This window comes from Asterias amurensis, chromosome 20 (assembly GCF_032118995.1).
Source record: "Asterias amurensis chromosome 20, ASM3211899v1".
NCBI classification, from domain to species: domain Eukaryota; kingdom Metazoa; phylum Echinodermata; class Asteroidea; order Forcipulatida; family Asteriidae; genus Asterias; species Asterias amurensis.
In genome coordinates this window covers 6697699-6711934 of record NC_092667.1, presented here as the reverse complement: position 1 = coordinate 6711934, position 14236 = coordinate 6697699, and positions in this window count along the sequence as shown.

Genomic DNA, 14236 nt, shown 5'->3' with positions numbered 1-14236 from the left:
GCAAGAAGTAATCACGCTAATTCGGCTTTTCGGGGTGCCTCGAAAATTAAAAAGGTTATTCCCCGGGCAGGAAAAAGGGAAGTGCGGCCATCTTGTTTTTCTAATAGTCAACTCTGGAAATCGCGTTTTGACGGTGCAAATCGACCAAGTTGAGCATCCTGAACAACTTTCCTGTGTGGAGTCATGCAAAATTCGCAAAACCTTGGGAATTACAACTTTTTGGTGCAAAAGTGACGTCATAATTTGACAAAAAATCGTCGATTACCGCCAAAGTAAAACATTGAGGGGGTTCAAATTTGCACAGGCACACTCGGGTGGGGTATCCGCAAGAAGTAATCACGCTAATTCGGATTTCGGGGTGCCTCGAAAATTAAAAAGGTTATTCCCCGATAAGGGAAAAGGGAAGAGCGGCCATCTTGTTTTTCTTATAGTCAACTCTGGAAACCGCGTTTTGACGGTGCAAATCGATCAAGTTGAGCATCCTGAACAACTTTCCTGTGTGGAGTCATGCAAAATTTGCAAAACCTAGGGAAATACAACTTTTGGGTGCAAAAGTGACGTCATAATTTGACCAAAAATCGTCGATTACCGCCAAAGTAAAACATTGACGGGGTTCAAATTTGCACGGGCACACACGGGTGGGGTATCCGCAAGAAGTAATCACGCTAATTCGGCTTTTCGGGGTGCCTCGAAAATTAAAAAGGTTATTCCCCGGGCAGGGAAAAGGGAAGAGCGGCCATCTTGTTTTTCTAATAGTCAACTCTGGAAATCGCGTTTTGACGGTGCAAATCGACCAAGTTGAGCATCATGAACAACTTTCCTGTGTGGAGTCATGCAAAATTTGCAAAACCTAGGGAAATACAACTTTTTGGTGCAAAAGTGACGTCATAATTTGACCAAAAATCGTCGATTACCGCCAAAGTAAAACATTGACGGGGTTCAAATTTGCACGGGCACACTCGGGTGGGGTATCCGCAAGAAGTAATCACGCTAATTCGGTTTTTCGGGGTGCCTCGAAAATTAAAAAGTTTATTCCCCGGCCAGGTAAAAGGGAAGAGCGGCCATCTTGTTTTTCTAGTAGTCAACTCTGGAAATCGCGTTTTGACGGTGCAAATCGACCAAGTTGAGCATCCTGAACAATTTTCCTGTGTGGAGTCATGCAAAATTCGCAAAACCTAGGGAATTACAACTTTTTGGTGCAAAAGTGACGTCATAATTTGACCAAAAATCGTCGATTATCGCCAAAGTAAAACATTGACGGGGTTCAAATTTGCACCGGCACACTCGGGTGGAATATCCGCAATAAGTAATCACGCTAATTCGGTTTTTCGGGGTGCCATTAAAATTAAAAAGTTTATTCCCCTGGCAGGGAAAAGGGAAGAGCGGCCATCTTGTTTTTCTAATAGTCAACTCTGGAAATCGCGTTTTGACGGTGCAAATCGACCAAGTTGAGCATCCTGAACAACTTTCCTGTGTGGAGTCATGCAAAATTCGCAAAACCTTGGGAATTACAACTTTTTGGTGCAAAAGTGACGTCATAATTTGACTAAAAATCGTCGATTACCGCCAAAGTAAAACATTGAGGGGGTTCAAATTTGCACCGGCACACTCGGGTGGGGTATCCGCAAGAAGTAATCACGCTAATTCGGTTTTTCGGGGTGCCTCGAAAATTAAAAAGTTTATTCCCCGGGCAGGGAAAAGGGAAGAGCGGCCATCTTGTTTTTCTAATAGTCAACTCTGGAAATCGCGTTTTGACGGTGCAAATCGACCAAGTTGAGCATCCTGAACAACTTTCCTGTGTGGAGTCATGCAAAATTCGCAAAACCTTGGGAATTACAACATTTTGGTGCAAAAGTGACGTCATAATTTGACCAAAAATCGTCGATTACCGCCAAAGTAAAACATTGACGGGGTTCAAATTTGCACGGGCACACTCGGGTGGGGTATCCGCAAGAAGTAATCACGCTAATTCGGCTTTTCGGGGTGCCACGAAAATTAAAAAGGTTATTCCCCGGGCAGGAAAAAGGGAAGAGCGGCCATCTTGTTTTTCTAATAGTCAACTCTGGAAATCGCGTTTTGACGGTGCAAATCGACCAAGTTGAGCATCCTGAACAACTTTCCTGTGTGGAGTCATGCAAAATTCGCAAAACCTTGGGAATTACAACTTTTTGGTGCAAAAGTGACGTCATAATTTGACCAAAAATCGTCGATTACCGCCAAAGTAAAACATTGAGGGGGTTCAAATTTGCACAGGCACACTCGGGTGGGGTATCCGCAAGAAGTAATCACGCTAATTCGGATTTCGGGGTGCCTCGAAAATTTAAAAGGTTATTCCCCGGGCAGGGAAAAGGGAAGAGCGGCCATCTTGTTTTTCTTATAGTCAACTCTGGAAACCGCGTTTTGACGGTGCAAATCGATCAAGTTGAGCATCCTGAACAACTTTCCTGTGTGGAGTCATGCAAAATTTGCAAAACCTAGGGAAATACAACTTTTTGGTGCAAAAGTGACGTCATAATTTGACCAAAAATCGTCGATTACCGCCAAAGTAAAACATTGACGGGGTTCAAATTTGCACGGGCACACTCGGGTGGGGTATCCGCAAGAAGTAATCACGCTAATTCGGCTTTTCGGGGTGCCTCGAAATTTAAAAAGGTTATTCCCCGGGCAGGGAAAAGGGAAGAGCGGCCATCTTGTTTTTCTAATAGTCAACTCTGGAAATCGCGTTTTGACGGTGCAAATCGACCAAGTTGAGCATCCTGAACAACTTTCCTGTGTGGAGTCATGCAAAATTTGCAAAACCTAAGGAAATACAACTTTTTGGTGCAAAAGTGACGTCATAATTTGACCAAAAATCGTCGATTACCGCCAAAGTAAAACATTGACGTGGTTCAAATTTGCACGGGCACACTCGGGTGGGGTATCCGCAAGAAGTAATCACGCTAATTCGGTTTTTCGGGGTGCCACGAAAATTAAAAAGTTTATTCCCCGGCCAGGTAAGAGGGAAGAGCGGCCATCTTGTTTTTATAGTAGTCAACTCTGGAAACCGCGTTTTGACGGTGCAAATCGATCAAGTTGAGCATCCTGAACAACTTTCCTGTGTGGAGTCATGCAAAATTCGCAAAACCTAGGGAATTACAACTTTTTGGTGCAAAAGTGACGTCATAACTTGACCAAAAATCGTCGATTACCGCCAAAGTAAATCATTGGCGTGCTTCAAATTTGCACCGGCACACTCGGGTGGGGTATCCGCAAGAAGTAATCACGCTAATTCGGCTTTTCGGGGTGCCTCGAAAATTAAAAAGGTTATTCCCCGGGCAGGAAAAAGGGAAGAGCGGCCATCTTGTTTTTCTAATAGTCAACTCTGGAAATCGCGTTTTGACGGTGCAAATCGACCAAGTTGAGCATCCTGAACAACTTTCCTGTGTGGAGTCATGCAAAATTCGCAAAACCTTGGGAATTACAACTTTTTGGTGCAAAAGTGACGTCATAATTTGACCAAAAATCGTCGATTACCGCCAAAGTAAAACATTGACGGGGTTCAAATTTGCACCGGCACACTCGGGTGGGGTATCCGCAAGAAGTAATGACGCTAATTCGGTTTTTCGGGGTGCCACGAAAATTAAAAAGTTTATTCCCCGGGCAGGGAAAAGGGAAGTGCGGCCTTCTTGTTTTTCTAATAGTCAACTCTGGAAATCGCGTTTTGACGGTGCAAATCGACCAAGTTGAGCATCCTGAACAACTTTCCTGTGTGGAGTCATGCAAAATTCGCAAAACCTTGGGAATTACAACATTTTGGTGCAAAAGTGACGTCATAATTTGACCAAAAATCGTCGATTACCGCCAAAGTAAAACATTGAACGGGTTCAAATTTGCACGGGCACACTCGGGTGGGGTATCCGCAAGAAGTAATCACGCTAATTCGGCTTTTCGGGGTGCCACGAAAATTAAAAAGGTTATTCCCCGGGCAGGAAAAAGGGAAGAGCGGCCATCTTGTTTTTCTAATAGTCAACTCTGGAAATCGCGTTTTGACGGTGCAAATCGACCAAGTTGAGCATCCTGAACAACTTTCCTGTGTGGAGTCATGCAAAATTCGCAAAACCTTGGGAATTACAACTTTTTGGTGCAAAAGTGACGTCATAATTTGACCAAAAATCGTCGATTACCGCCAAAGTAAAACATTGAGGGGGTTCAAATTTGCACAGGCACACTCGGGTGGGGTATCCGCAAGAAGTAATCACGCTAATTCGGATTTCGGGGTGCCTCGAAAATTTAAAAGGTTATTCCCCGGGCAGGGAAAAGGGAAGAGCGGCCATCTTGTTTTTCTTATAGTCAACTCTGGAAACCGCGTTTTGACGGTGCAAATCGATCAAGTTGAGCATCCTGAACAACTTTCCTGTGTGGAGTCATGCAAAATTTGCAAAACCTAGGGAAATACAACTTTTTGGTGCAAAAGTGACGTCATAATTTGACCAAAAATCGTCGATTACCGCCAAAGTAAAACATTGACGGGGTTCAAATTTGCACGGGCACACTCGGGTGGGGTATCCGCAAGAAGTAATCACGCTAATTCGGCTTTTCGGGGTGCCTCGAAATTTAAAAAGGTTATTCCCCGGGCAGGGAAAAGGGAAGAGCGGCCATCTTGTTTTTCTAATAGTCAACTCTGGAAATCGCGTTTTGACGGTGCAAATCGACCAAGTTGAGCATCCTGAACAACTTTCCTGTGTGGAGTCATGCAAAATTTGCAAAACCTAAGGAAATACAACTTTTTGGTGCAAAAGTGACGTCATAATTTGACCAAAAATCGTCGATTACCGCCAAAGTAAAACATTGAAGTGGTTCAAATTTGCACGGGCACACTCGGGTGGGGTATCCGCAAGAAGTAATCACGCTAATTCGGTTTTTCGGGGTGCCACGAAAATTAAAAAGTTTATTCCCCGGCCAGGTAAGAGGGAAGAGCGGCCATCTTGTTTTTATAGTAGTCAACTCTGGAAACCGCGTTTTGACGGTGCAAATCGATCAAGTTGAGCATCCTGAACAACTTTCCTGTGTGGAGTCATGCAAAATTCGCAAAACCTAGGGAATTACAACTTTTTGGTGGAAAAGTGACGTCATAACTTGACCAAAAATCGTCGATTACCGCCAAAGTAAATCATTGGCGTGCTTCAAATTTGCACCGGCACACTCGGGTGGGGTATCCGCAAGAAGTAATCACGCTAATTCGGCTTTTCGGGGTGCCTCGAAAATTAAAAAGGTTATTCCCCGGGCAGGAAAAAGGGAAGAGCGGCCATCTTGTTTTTCTAATAGTCAACTCTGGAAATCGCGTTTTGACGGTGCAAATCGACCAAGTTGAGCATCCTGAACAACTTTCCTGTGTGGAGTCATGCAAAATTCGCAAAACCTTGGGAATTACAACTTTTTGGTGCAAAAGTGACGTCATAATTTGACCAAAAATCGTCGATTACCGCCAAAGTAAAACATTGACGGGGTTCAAATTTGCACCGGCACACTCGGGTGGGGTATCCGCAAGAAGTAATGACGCTAATTCGGTTTTTCGGGGTGCCACGAAAATTAAAAAGTTTATTCCCCGGGCAGGGAAAAGGGAAGTGCGGCCATCTTGTTTTTCTAATAGTCAACTCTGGAAATCGCGTTTTGACGGTGCAAATCGACCAAGTTGAGCATCCTGAACAATTTTCCTGTGTGGAGTCATGCAAATTTCGCAAAACCTAGGGAATTACAACTTTTTGGTGCAAAAGTGACGTCATAACTTGACCAAAAATCGTCGATTACCGCCAAAGTAAATCATTGGCGTGCTTCAAATTTGCACCGGCACACTCGGGTGGGGTATCCGCAAGAAGTAATCACGCTAATTCGGCTTTTCGGGGTGCCTCGAAAATTAAAAAGGTTATTCCCCGGGCAGGAAAAAGGGAAGAGCGGCCATCTTGTTTTTCTAATAGTCAACTCTGGAAATAGCGTTTTGACGGTGCAAATCGACCAAGTTGAGCATCCTGAACAACTTTCCTGTGTGGAGTCATGCATAATTCGCACAACCTAGGGAATTACAACTTTTTGGTGCAAAAGTGACGTCATAACTTGACCAAAAATCGTCGATTACCGCCAAAGTAAATCATTGGCGTGCTTCAAATTTGCACGGGCACACTCGGGTGGGGTATCCGCAAGAAGTAATCACGCTAATTCGGCTTTTCGGAGTGCCTCGAAAATTAAAAAGGTTATTCCCCGGGCAGGAAAAAGGGAAGTGCGGCCATCTTGTTTTTCTAATAGTCAACTCTGGAAATCGCGTTTTGACGGTGCAAATCGACCAAGTTGAGCATCCTGAACAACTTTCCTGTGTGGAGTCATGCAAAATTCGCAAAACCTTGGGAATTACAACTTTTTGGTGCAAAAGTGACGTCATAATTTGACAAAAAATCGTCGATTACCGCCAAAGTAAAACATTGAGGGGGTTCAAATTTGCACAGGCACACTCGGGTGGGGTATCCGCAAGAAGTAATCACGCTAATTCGGATTTCGGGGTGCCTCGAAAATTAAAAAGGTTATTCCCCGATAAGGGAAAAGGGAAGAGCGGCCATCTTGTTTTTCTTATAGTCAACTCTGGAAACCGCGTTTTGACGGTGCAAATCGATCAAGTTGAGCATCCTGAACAACTTTCCTGTGTGGAGTCATGCAAAATTTGCAAAACCTAGGGAAATACAACTTTTGGGTGCAAAAGTGACGTCATAATTTGACCAAAAATCGTCGATTACCGCCAAAGTAAAACATTGACGGGGTTCAAATTTGCACGGGCACACACGGGTGGGGTATCCGCAAGAAGTAATCACGCTAATTCGGCTTTTCGGGGTGCCTCGAAAATTAAAAAGGTTATTCCCCGGGCAGGGAAAAGGGAAGAGCGGCCATCTTGTTTTTCTAATAGTCAACTCTGGAAATCGCGTTTTGACGGTGCAAATCGACCAAGTTGAGCATCATGAACAACTTTCCTGTGTGGAGTCATGCAAAATTTGCAAAACCTAGGGAAATACAACTTTTTGGTGCAAAAGTGACGTCATAATTTGACCAAAAATCGTCGATTACCGCCAAAGTAAAACATTGACGGGGTTCAAATTTGCACGGGCACACTCGGGTGGGGTATCCGCAAGAAGTAATCACGCTAATTCGGCTTTTCGGGGTGCCTCGAAAATTAAAAAGGTTATTCCCCGGGCAGGAAAAAGGGAAGAGCGGCCATCTTGTTTTTCTAATAGTCAATTCTGGAAATCGCGTTTTGACGGTGCAAATCGATCAAGTTGAGCATCCTGAACAACTTTCCTGTGTGGAGTCATGCAAAATTCGCAAAACCTTGGGAATTACAACATTTTGGTGCAAAAGTGACGTCATAATTTGACCAAAAATCGTCGATTACCGCCAAAGTAAAACATTGACGGGGTTCAAATTTGCACGGGCACACTCGGGTGGGGTATCCGCAAGAAGTAATCACGCTAATTCGGCTTTTCGGGGTGCCTCGAAAATTAAAAAGGTTATTCCCCGGGCAGGAAAAAGGGAAGAGCGGCCATCTTGTTTTTCTAATAGTCAACTCTGGAAATCGCGTTTTGACGGTGCAAATCGACCAAGTTGAGCATCCTGAACAACTTTCCTGTGTGGAGTCATGCAAAATTCGCAAAACCTTGGGAATTACAACTTTTTGGTGCAAAAGTGACGTCATAATTTGACCAAAAATCGTCGATTATCGCCAAAGTAAAACATTGACGGGGTTCAAATTTGCACCGGCACACTCGGGTGGGGTATCCGCAAGAAGTAATCACGCTAATTCGGTTTTTCGGGGTGCCACGAAAATTAAAAAGTTTATTCCCCTGGCAGGGAAAAGGGAAGAGCGGCCATCTTGTTTTTCTAATAGTCAACTCTGGAAATCGCGTTTTGACGGTGCAAATCGACCAAGTTGAGCATCCTGAACAACTTTCCTGTGTGGAGTCATGCAAAATTCGCAAAACCTTGGGAATTACAACTTTTTGGTGCAAAAGTGACGTCATAATTTGACAAAAAATCGTCGATTACCGCCAAAGTAAAACATTGAGGGGGTTCAAATTTGCACAGGCACACTCGGGTGGGGTATCCGCAAGAAGTAATCACGCTAATTCGGATTTCGGGGTGCCTCGAAAATTAAAAAGGTTATTCCCCGGGCAGGGAAAAGGGAAGAGCGGCCATCTTGTTTTTCTTATAGTCAACTCTGGAAACCGCGTTTTGACGGTGCAAATCGATCAAGTTGAGCATCCTGAACAACTTTCCTGTGTGGAGTCATGCAAAATTTGTAAAACCTAGGGAAATACAACTTTTGGGTGCAAAAGTGACGTCATAATTTGACAAAAAATCGTCGATTACCGCCAAAGTAAAACATTGACGGGGTTCAAATTTGCACGGGCACACACGGGTGGGGTATCCGCAAGAAGTAATCACGCTAATTCGGCTTTTCGGGGTGCCTCGAAAATTAAAAAGGTTATTCCCCGGGCAGGAAAAAGGGAAGAGCGGCCATCTTGTTTTTCTAATAGTCAACTCTGGAAATCGCGTTTTGACGGTGCAAATCGACCAAGTTGAGCATCCTGAACAACTTTCCTGTGTGGAGTCATGCATAATTCGCAAAACCTAGGGAATTACAACTTTTTGGTGCAAAAGTGACGTCATAACTTGACCAAAAATCGTCGATTACCGCCAAAGTAAATCATTGGCGTGCTTCAAATTTGCACGGGCACACTCGGGTGGGGTACCCGCAAGAAGTAATCACGCTAATTCGGCTTTTCGGGGTGCCTCGAAAATTAAAAAGGTTATTCCCCGGGCAGGAAAAAGGGAAGTGCGGCCATCTTGTTTTTCTAATAGTCAACTCTGGAAATCGCGTTTTGACGGTGCAAATCGACCAAGTTGAGCATCCTGAACAACTTTCCTGTGTGGAGTCATGCAAAATTCGCAAAACCTTGGGAATTACAACTTTTTGGTGCAAAAGTGACGTCATAATTTGACAAAAAATCGTCGATTACCGCCAAAGTAAAACATTGAGGGGGTTCAAATTTGCACAGGCACACTCGGGTGGGGTATCCGCAAGAAGTAATCACGCTAATTCGGATTTCGGGGTGCCTCGAAAATTAAAAAGGTTATTCCCCGATAAGGGAAAAGGGAAGAGCGGCCATCTTGTTTTTCTTATAGTCAACTCTGGAAACCGCGTTTTGACGGTGCAAATCGATCAAGTTGAGCATCCTGAACAACTTTCCTGTGTGGAGTCATGCAAAATTTGCAAAACCTAGGGAAATACAACTTTTGGGTGCAAAAGTGACGTCATAATTTGACCAAAAATCGTCGATTACCGCCAAAGTAAAACATTGACGGGGTTCAAATTTGCACGGGCACACACGGGTGGGGTATCCGCAAGAAGTAATCACGCTAATTCGGCTTTTCGGGGTGCCTCGAAAATTAAAAAGGTTATTCCCCGGGCAGGGAAAAGGGAAGAGCGGCCATCTTGTTTTTCTAATAGTCAACTCTGGAAATCGCGTTTTGACGGTGCAAATCGACCAAGTTGAGCATCCTGAACAACTTTCCTGTGTGGAGTCATGCATAATTCGCAAAACCTAGGGAATTACAACTTTTTGGTGCAAAAGTGACGTCATAACTTGACCAAAAATCGTCGATTACCGCCAAAGTAAATCATTGGCGTGCTTCAAATTTGCACGGGCACACTCGGGTGGGGTACCCGCAAGAAGTAATCACGCTAATTCGGCTTTTCGGGGTGCCTCGAAAATTAAAAAGGTTATTCCCCGGGCAGGAAAAAGGGAAGTGCGGCCATCTTGTTTTTCTAATAGTCAACTCTGGAAATCGCGTTTTGACGGTGCAAATCGACCAAGTTGAGCATCCTGAACAACTTTCCTGTGTGGAGTCATGCAAAATTCGCAAAACCTTGGGAATTACAACTTTTTGGTGCAAAAGTGACGTCATAATTTGACAAAAAATCGTCGATTACCGCCAAAGTAAAACATTGAGGGGGTTCAAATTTGCACAGGCACACTCGGGTGGGGTATCCGCAAGAAGTAATCACGCTAATTCGGATTTCGGGGTGCCTCGAAAATTAAAAAGGTTATTCCCCGATAAGGGAAAAGGGAAGAGCGGCCATCTTGTTTTTCTTATAGTCAACTCTGGAAACCGCGTTTTGACGGTGCAAATCGATCAAGTTGAGCATCCTGAACAACTTTCCTGTGTGGAGTCATGCAAAATTTGCAAAACCTAGGGAAATACAACTTTTGGGTGCAAAAGTGACGTCATAATTTGACCAAAAATCGTCGATTACCGCCAAAGTAAAACATTGACGGGGTTCAAATTTGCACGGGCACACACGGGTGGGGTATCCGCAAGAAGTAATCACGCTAATTCGGCTTTTCGGGGTGCCTCGAAAATTAAAAAGGTTATTCCCCGGGCAGGGAAAAGGGAAGAGCGGCCATCTTGTTTTTCTAATAGTCAACTCTGGAAATCGCGTTTTGACGGTGCAAATCGACCAAGTTGAGCATCATGAACAACTTTCCTGTGTGGAGTCATGCAAAATTTGCAAAACCTAGGGAAATACAACTTTTTGGTGCAAAAGTGACGTCATAATTTGACCAAAAATCGTCGATTACCGCCAAAGTAAAACATTGACGGGGTTCAAATTTGCACGGGCACACTCGGGTGGGGTATCCGCAAGAAGTAATCACGCTAATTCGGTTTTTCGGGGTGCCTCGAAAATTAAAAAGTTTATTCCCCGGCCAGGTAAAAGGGAAGAGCGGCCATCTTGTTTTTCTAGTAGTCAACTCTGGAAATCGCGTTTTGACGGTGCAAATCGACCAAGTTGAGCATCCTGAACAATTTTCCTGTGTGGAGTCATGCAAAATTCGCAAAACCTAGGGAATTACAACTTTTTGGTGCAAAAGTGACGTCATAACTTGACCGAAAATCGTCGATTACCGCCAAAGTAAATCATTGGCGTGCTTCAAATTTGCACCGGCACACTCGGGTGGGGTATCCGCAAGAAGTAATCACGCTAATTCGGCTTTTCGGGGTGCCTCGAAAATTAAAAAGGTTATTCCCCGGGCAGGAAAAAGGGAAGAGCGGCCATCTTGTTTTTCTAATAGTCAATTCTGGAAATCGCGTTTTGACGGTGCAAATCGATCAAGTTGAGCATCCTGAACAACTTTCCTGTGTGGAGTCATGCAAAATTCGCAAAACCTTGGGAATTACAACATTTTGGTGCAAAAGTGACGTCATAATTTGACCAAAAATCGTCGATTACCGCCAAAGTAAAACATTGACGGGGTTCAAATTTGCACGGGCACACTCGGGTGGGGTATCCGCAAGAAGTAATCACGCTAATTCGGCTTTTCGGGGTGCCTCGAAAATTAAAAAGTTTATTCCCCGGGCAGGAAAAAGGGAAGAGCGGCCATCTTGTTTTTCTAATAGTCAACTCTGGAAATCGCGTTTTGACGGTGCAAATCGACCAAGTTGAGCATCCTGAACAACTTTCCTGTGTGGAGTCATGCAAAATTCGCAAAACCTTGGGAATTACAACTTTTTGGTGCAAAAGTGACGTCATAATTTGACCAAAAATCGTCGATTATCGCCAAAGTAAAACATTGACGGGGTTCAAATTTGCACCGGCACACTCGGGTGGGGTATCCGCAAGAAGTAATCACGCTAATTCGGTTTTTCGGGGTGCCACGAAAATTAAAAAGTTTATTCCCCTGGCAGGGAAAAGGGAAGAGCGGCCATCTTGTTTTTCTAATAGTCAACTCTGGAAATCGCGTTTTGACGGTGCAAATCGACCAAGTTGAGCATCCTGAACAACTTTCCTGTGTGGAGTCATGCAAAATTCGCAAAACCTTGGGAATTACAACTTTTTGGTGCAAAAGTGACGTCATAATTTGACAAAAAATCGTCGATTACCGCCAAAGTAAAACATTGAGGGGGTTCAAATTTGCACAGGCACACTCGGGTGGGGTATCCGCAAGAAGTAATCACGCTAATTCGGATTTCGGGGTGCCTCGAAAATTAAAAAGGTTATTCCCCGATAAGGGAAAAGGGAAGAGCGGCCATCTTGTTTTTCTAATAGTCAACTCTGGAAATCGCGTTTTGACGGTGCAAATCGACCAAGTTGAGCATCCTGAACAACTTTCCTGTGTGGAGTCATGCAAAATTCGCAAAACCTTGGGAATTACAACTTTTTGGTGCAAAAGTGACGTCATAATTTGCACAGGCACACTCGGGTGGGGTATCCGCAAGAAGTAATCACGCTAATTCGGATTTCGGGGTGCCTCGAAAATTAAAAAGGTTATTCCCCGATAAGGGAAAAGGGAAGAGCGGCCATCTTGTTTTTCTTATAGTCAACTCTGGAAACCGCGTTTTGACGGTGCAAATCGATCAAGTTGAGCATCCTGAACAACTTTCCTGTGTGGAGTCATGCAAAATTTGCAAAACCTAGGGAAATACAACTTTTGGGTGCAAAAGTGACGTCATAATTTGACCAAAAATCGTCGATTACCGCCAAAGTAAAACATTGACGGGGTTCAAATTTGCACGGGCACACACGGGTGGGGTATCCGCAAGAAGTAATCACGCTAATTCGGCTTTTCGGGGTGCCTCGAAAATTAAAAAGGTTATTCCCCGGGCAGGGAAAAGGGAAGAGCGGCCATCTTGTTTTTCTAATAGTCAACTCTGGAAATCGCGTTTTGACGGTGCAAATCGACCAAGTTGAGCATCATGAACAACTTTCCTGTGTGGAGTCATGCAAAATTTGCAAAACCTAGGGAAATACAACTTTTTGGTGCAAAAGTGACGTCATAATTTGACCAAAAATCGTCGATTACCGCCAAAGTAAAACATTGACGGGGTTCAAATTTGCACGGGCACACTCGGGTGGGGTATCCGCAAGAAGTAATCACGCTAATTCGGTTTTTCGGGGTGCCTCGAAAATTAAAAAGTTTATTCCCCGGCCAGGTAAAAGGGAAGAGCGGCCATCTTGTTTTTCTAGTAGTCAACTCTGGAAATCGCGTTTTGACGGTGCAAATCGACCAAGTTGAGCATCCTGAACAATTTTCCTGTGTGGAGTCATGCAAAATTCGCAAAACCTAGGGAATTACAACTTTTTGGTGCAAAAGTGACGTCATAACTTGACCGAAAATCGTCGATTACCGCCAAAGTAAATCATTGGCGTGCTTCAAATTTGCACCGGCACACTCGGGTGGGGTATCCGCAAGAAGTAATCACGCTAATTCGGCTTTTCGGGGTGCCTCGAAAATTAAAAAGGTTATTCCCCGGGCAGGAAAAAGGGAAGAGCGGCCATCTTGTTTTTCTAATAGTCAATTCTGGAAATCGCGTTTTGACGGTGCAAATCGATCAAGTTGAGCATCCTGAACAACTTTCCTGTGTGGAGTCATGCAAAATTCGCAAAACCTTGGGAATTACAACATTTTGGTGCAAAAGTGACGTCATAATTTGACCAAAAATCGTCGATTACCGCCAAAGTAAAACATTGACGGGGTTCAAATTTGCACGGGCACACTCGGGTGGGGTATCCGCAAGAAGTAATCACGCTAATTCGGCTTTTCGGGGTGCCTCGAAAATTAAAAAGGTTATTCCCCGGGCAGGAAAAAGGGAAGAGCGGCCATCTTGTTTTTCTAATAGTCAACTCTGGAAATCGCGTTTTGACGGTGCAAATCGACCAAGTTGAGCATCCTGAACAACTTTCCTGTGTGGAGTCATGCAAAATTCGCAAAACCTTGGGAATTACAACTTTTTGGTGCAAAAGTGACGTCATAATTTGACCAAAAATCGTCGATTATCGCCAAAGTAAAACATTGACGGGGTTCAAATTTGCACCGGCACACTCGGGTGGGGTATCCGCAAGAAGTAATCACGCTAATTCGGTTTTTCGGGGTGCCACGAAAATTAAAAAGTTTATTCCCCTGGCAGGGAAAAGGGAAGAGCGGCCATCTTGTTTTTCTAATAGTCAACTCTGGAAATCGCGTTTTGACGGTGCAAATCGACCAAGTTGAGCATCCTGAACAACTTTCCTGTGTGGAGTCATGCAAAATTCGCAAAACCTTGGGAATTACAACTTTTTGGTGCAAAAGTGACGTCATAATTTGACCAAAAATCGTCGATTACCGCCAAAGTAAAACATTGACGGGGTTCAAATTTGCACAGGCACACTCGGGTGGGGTAT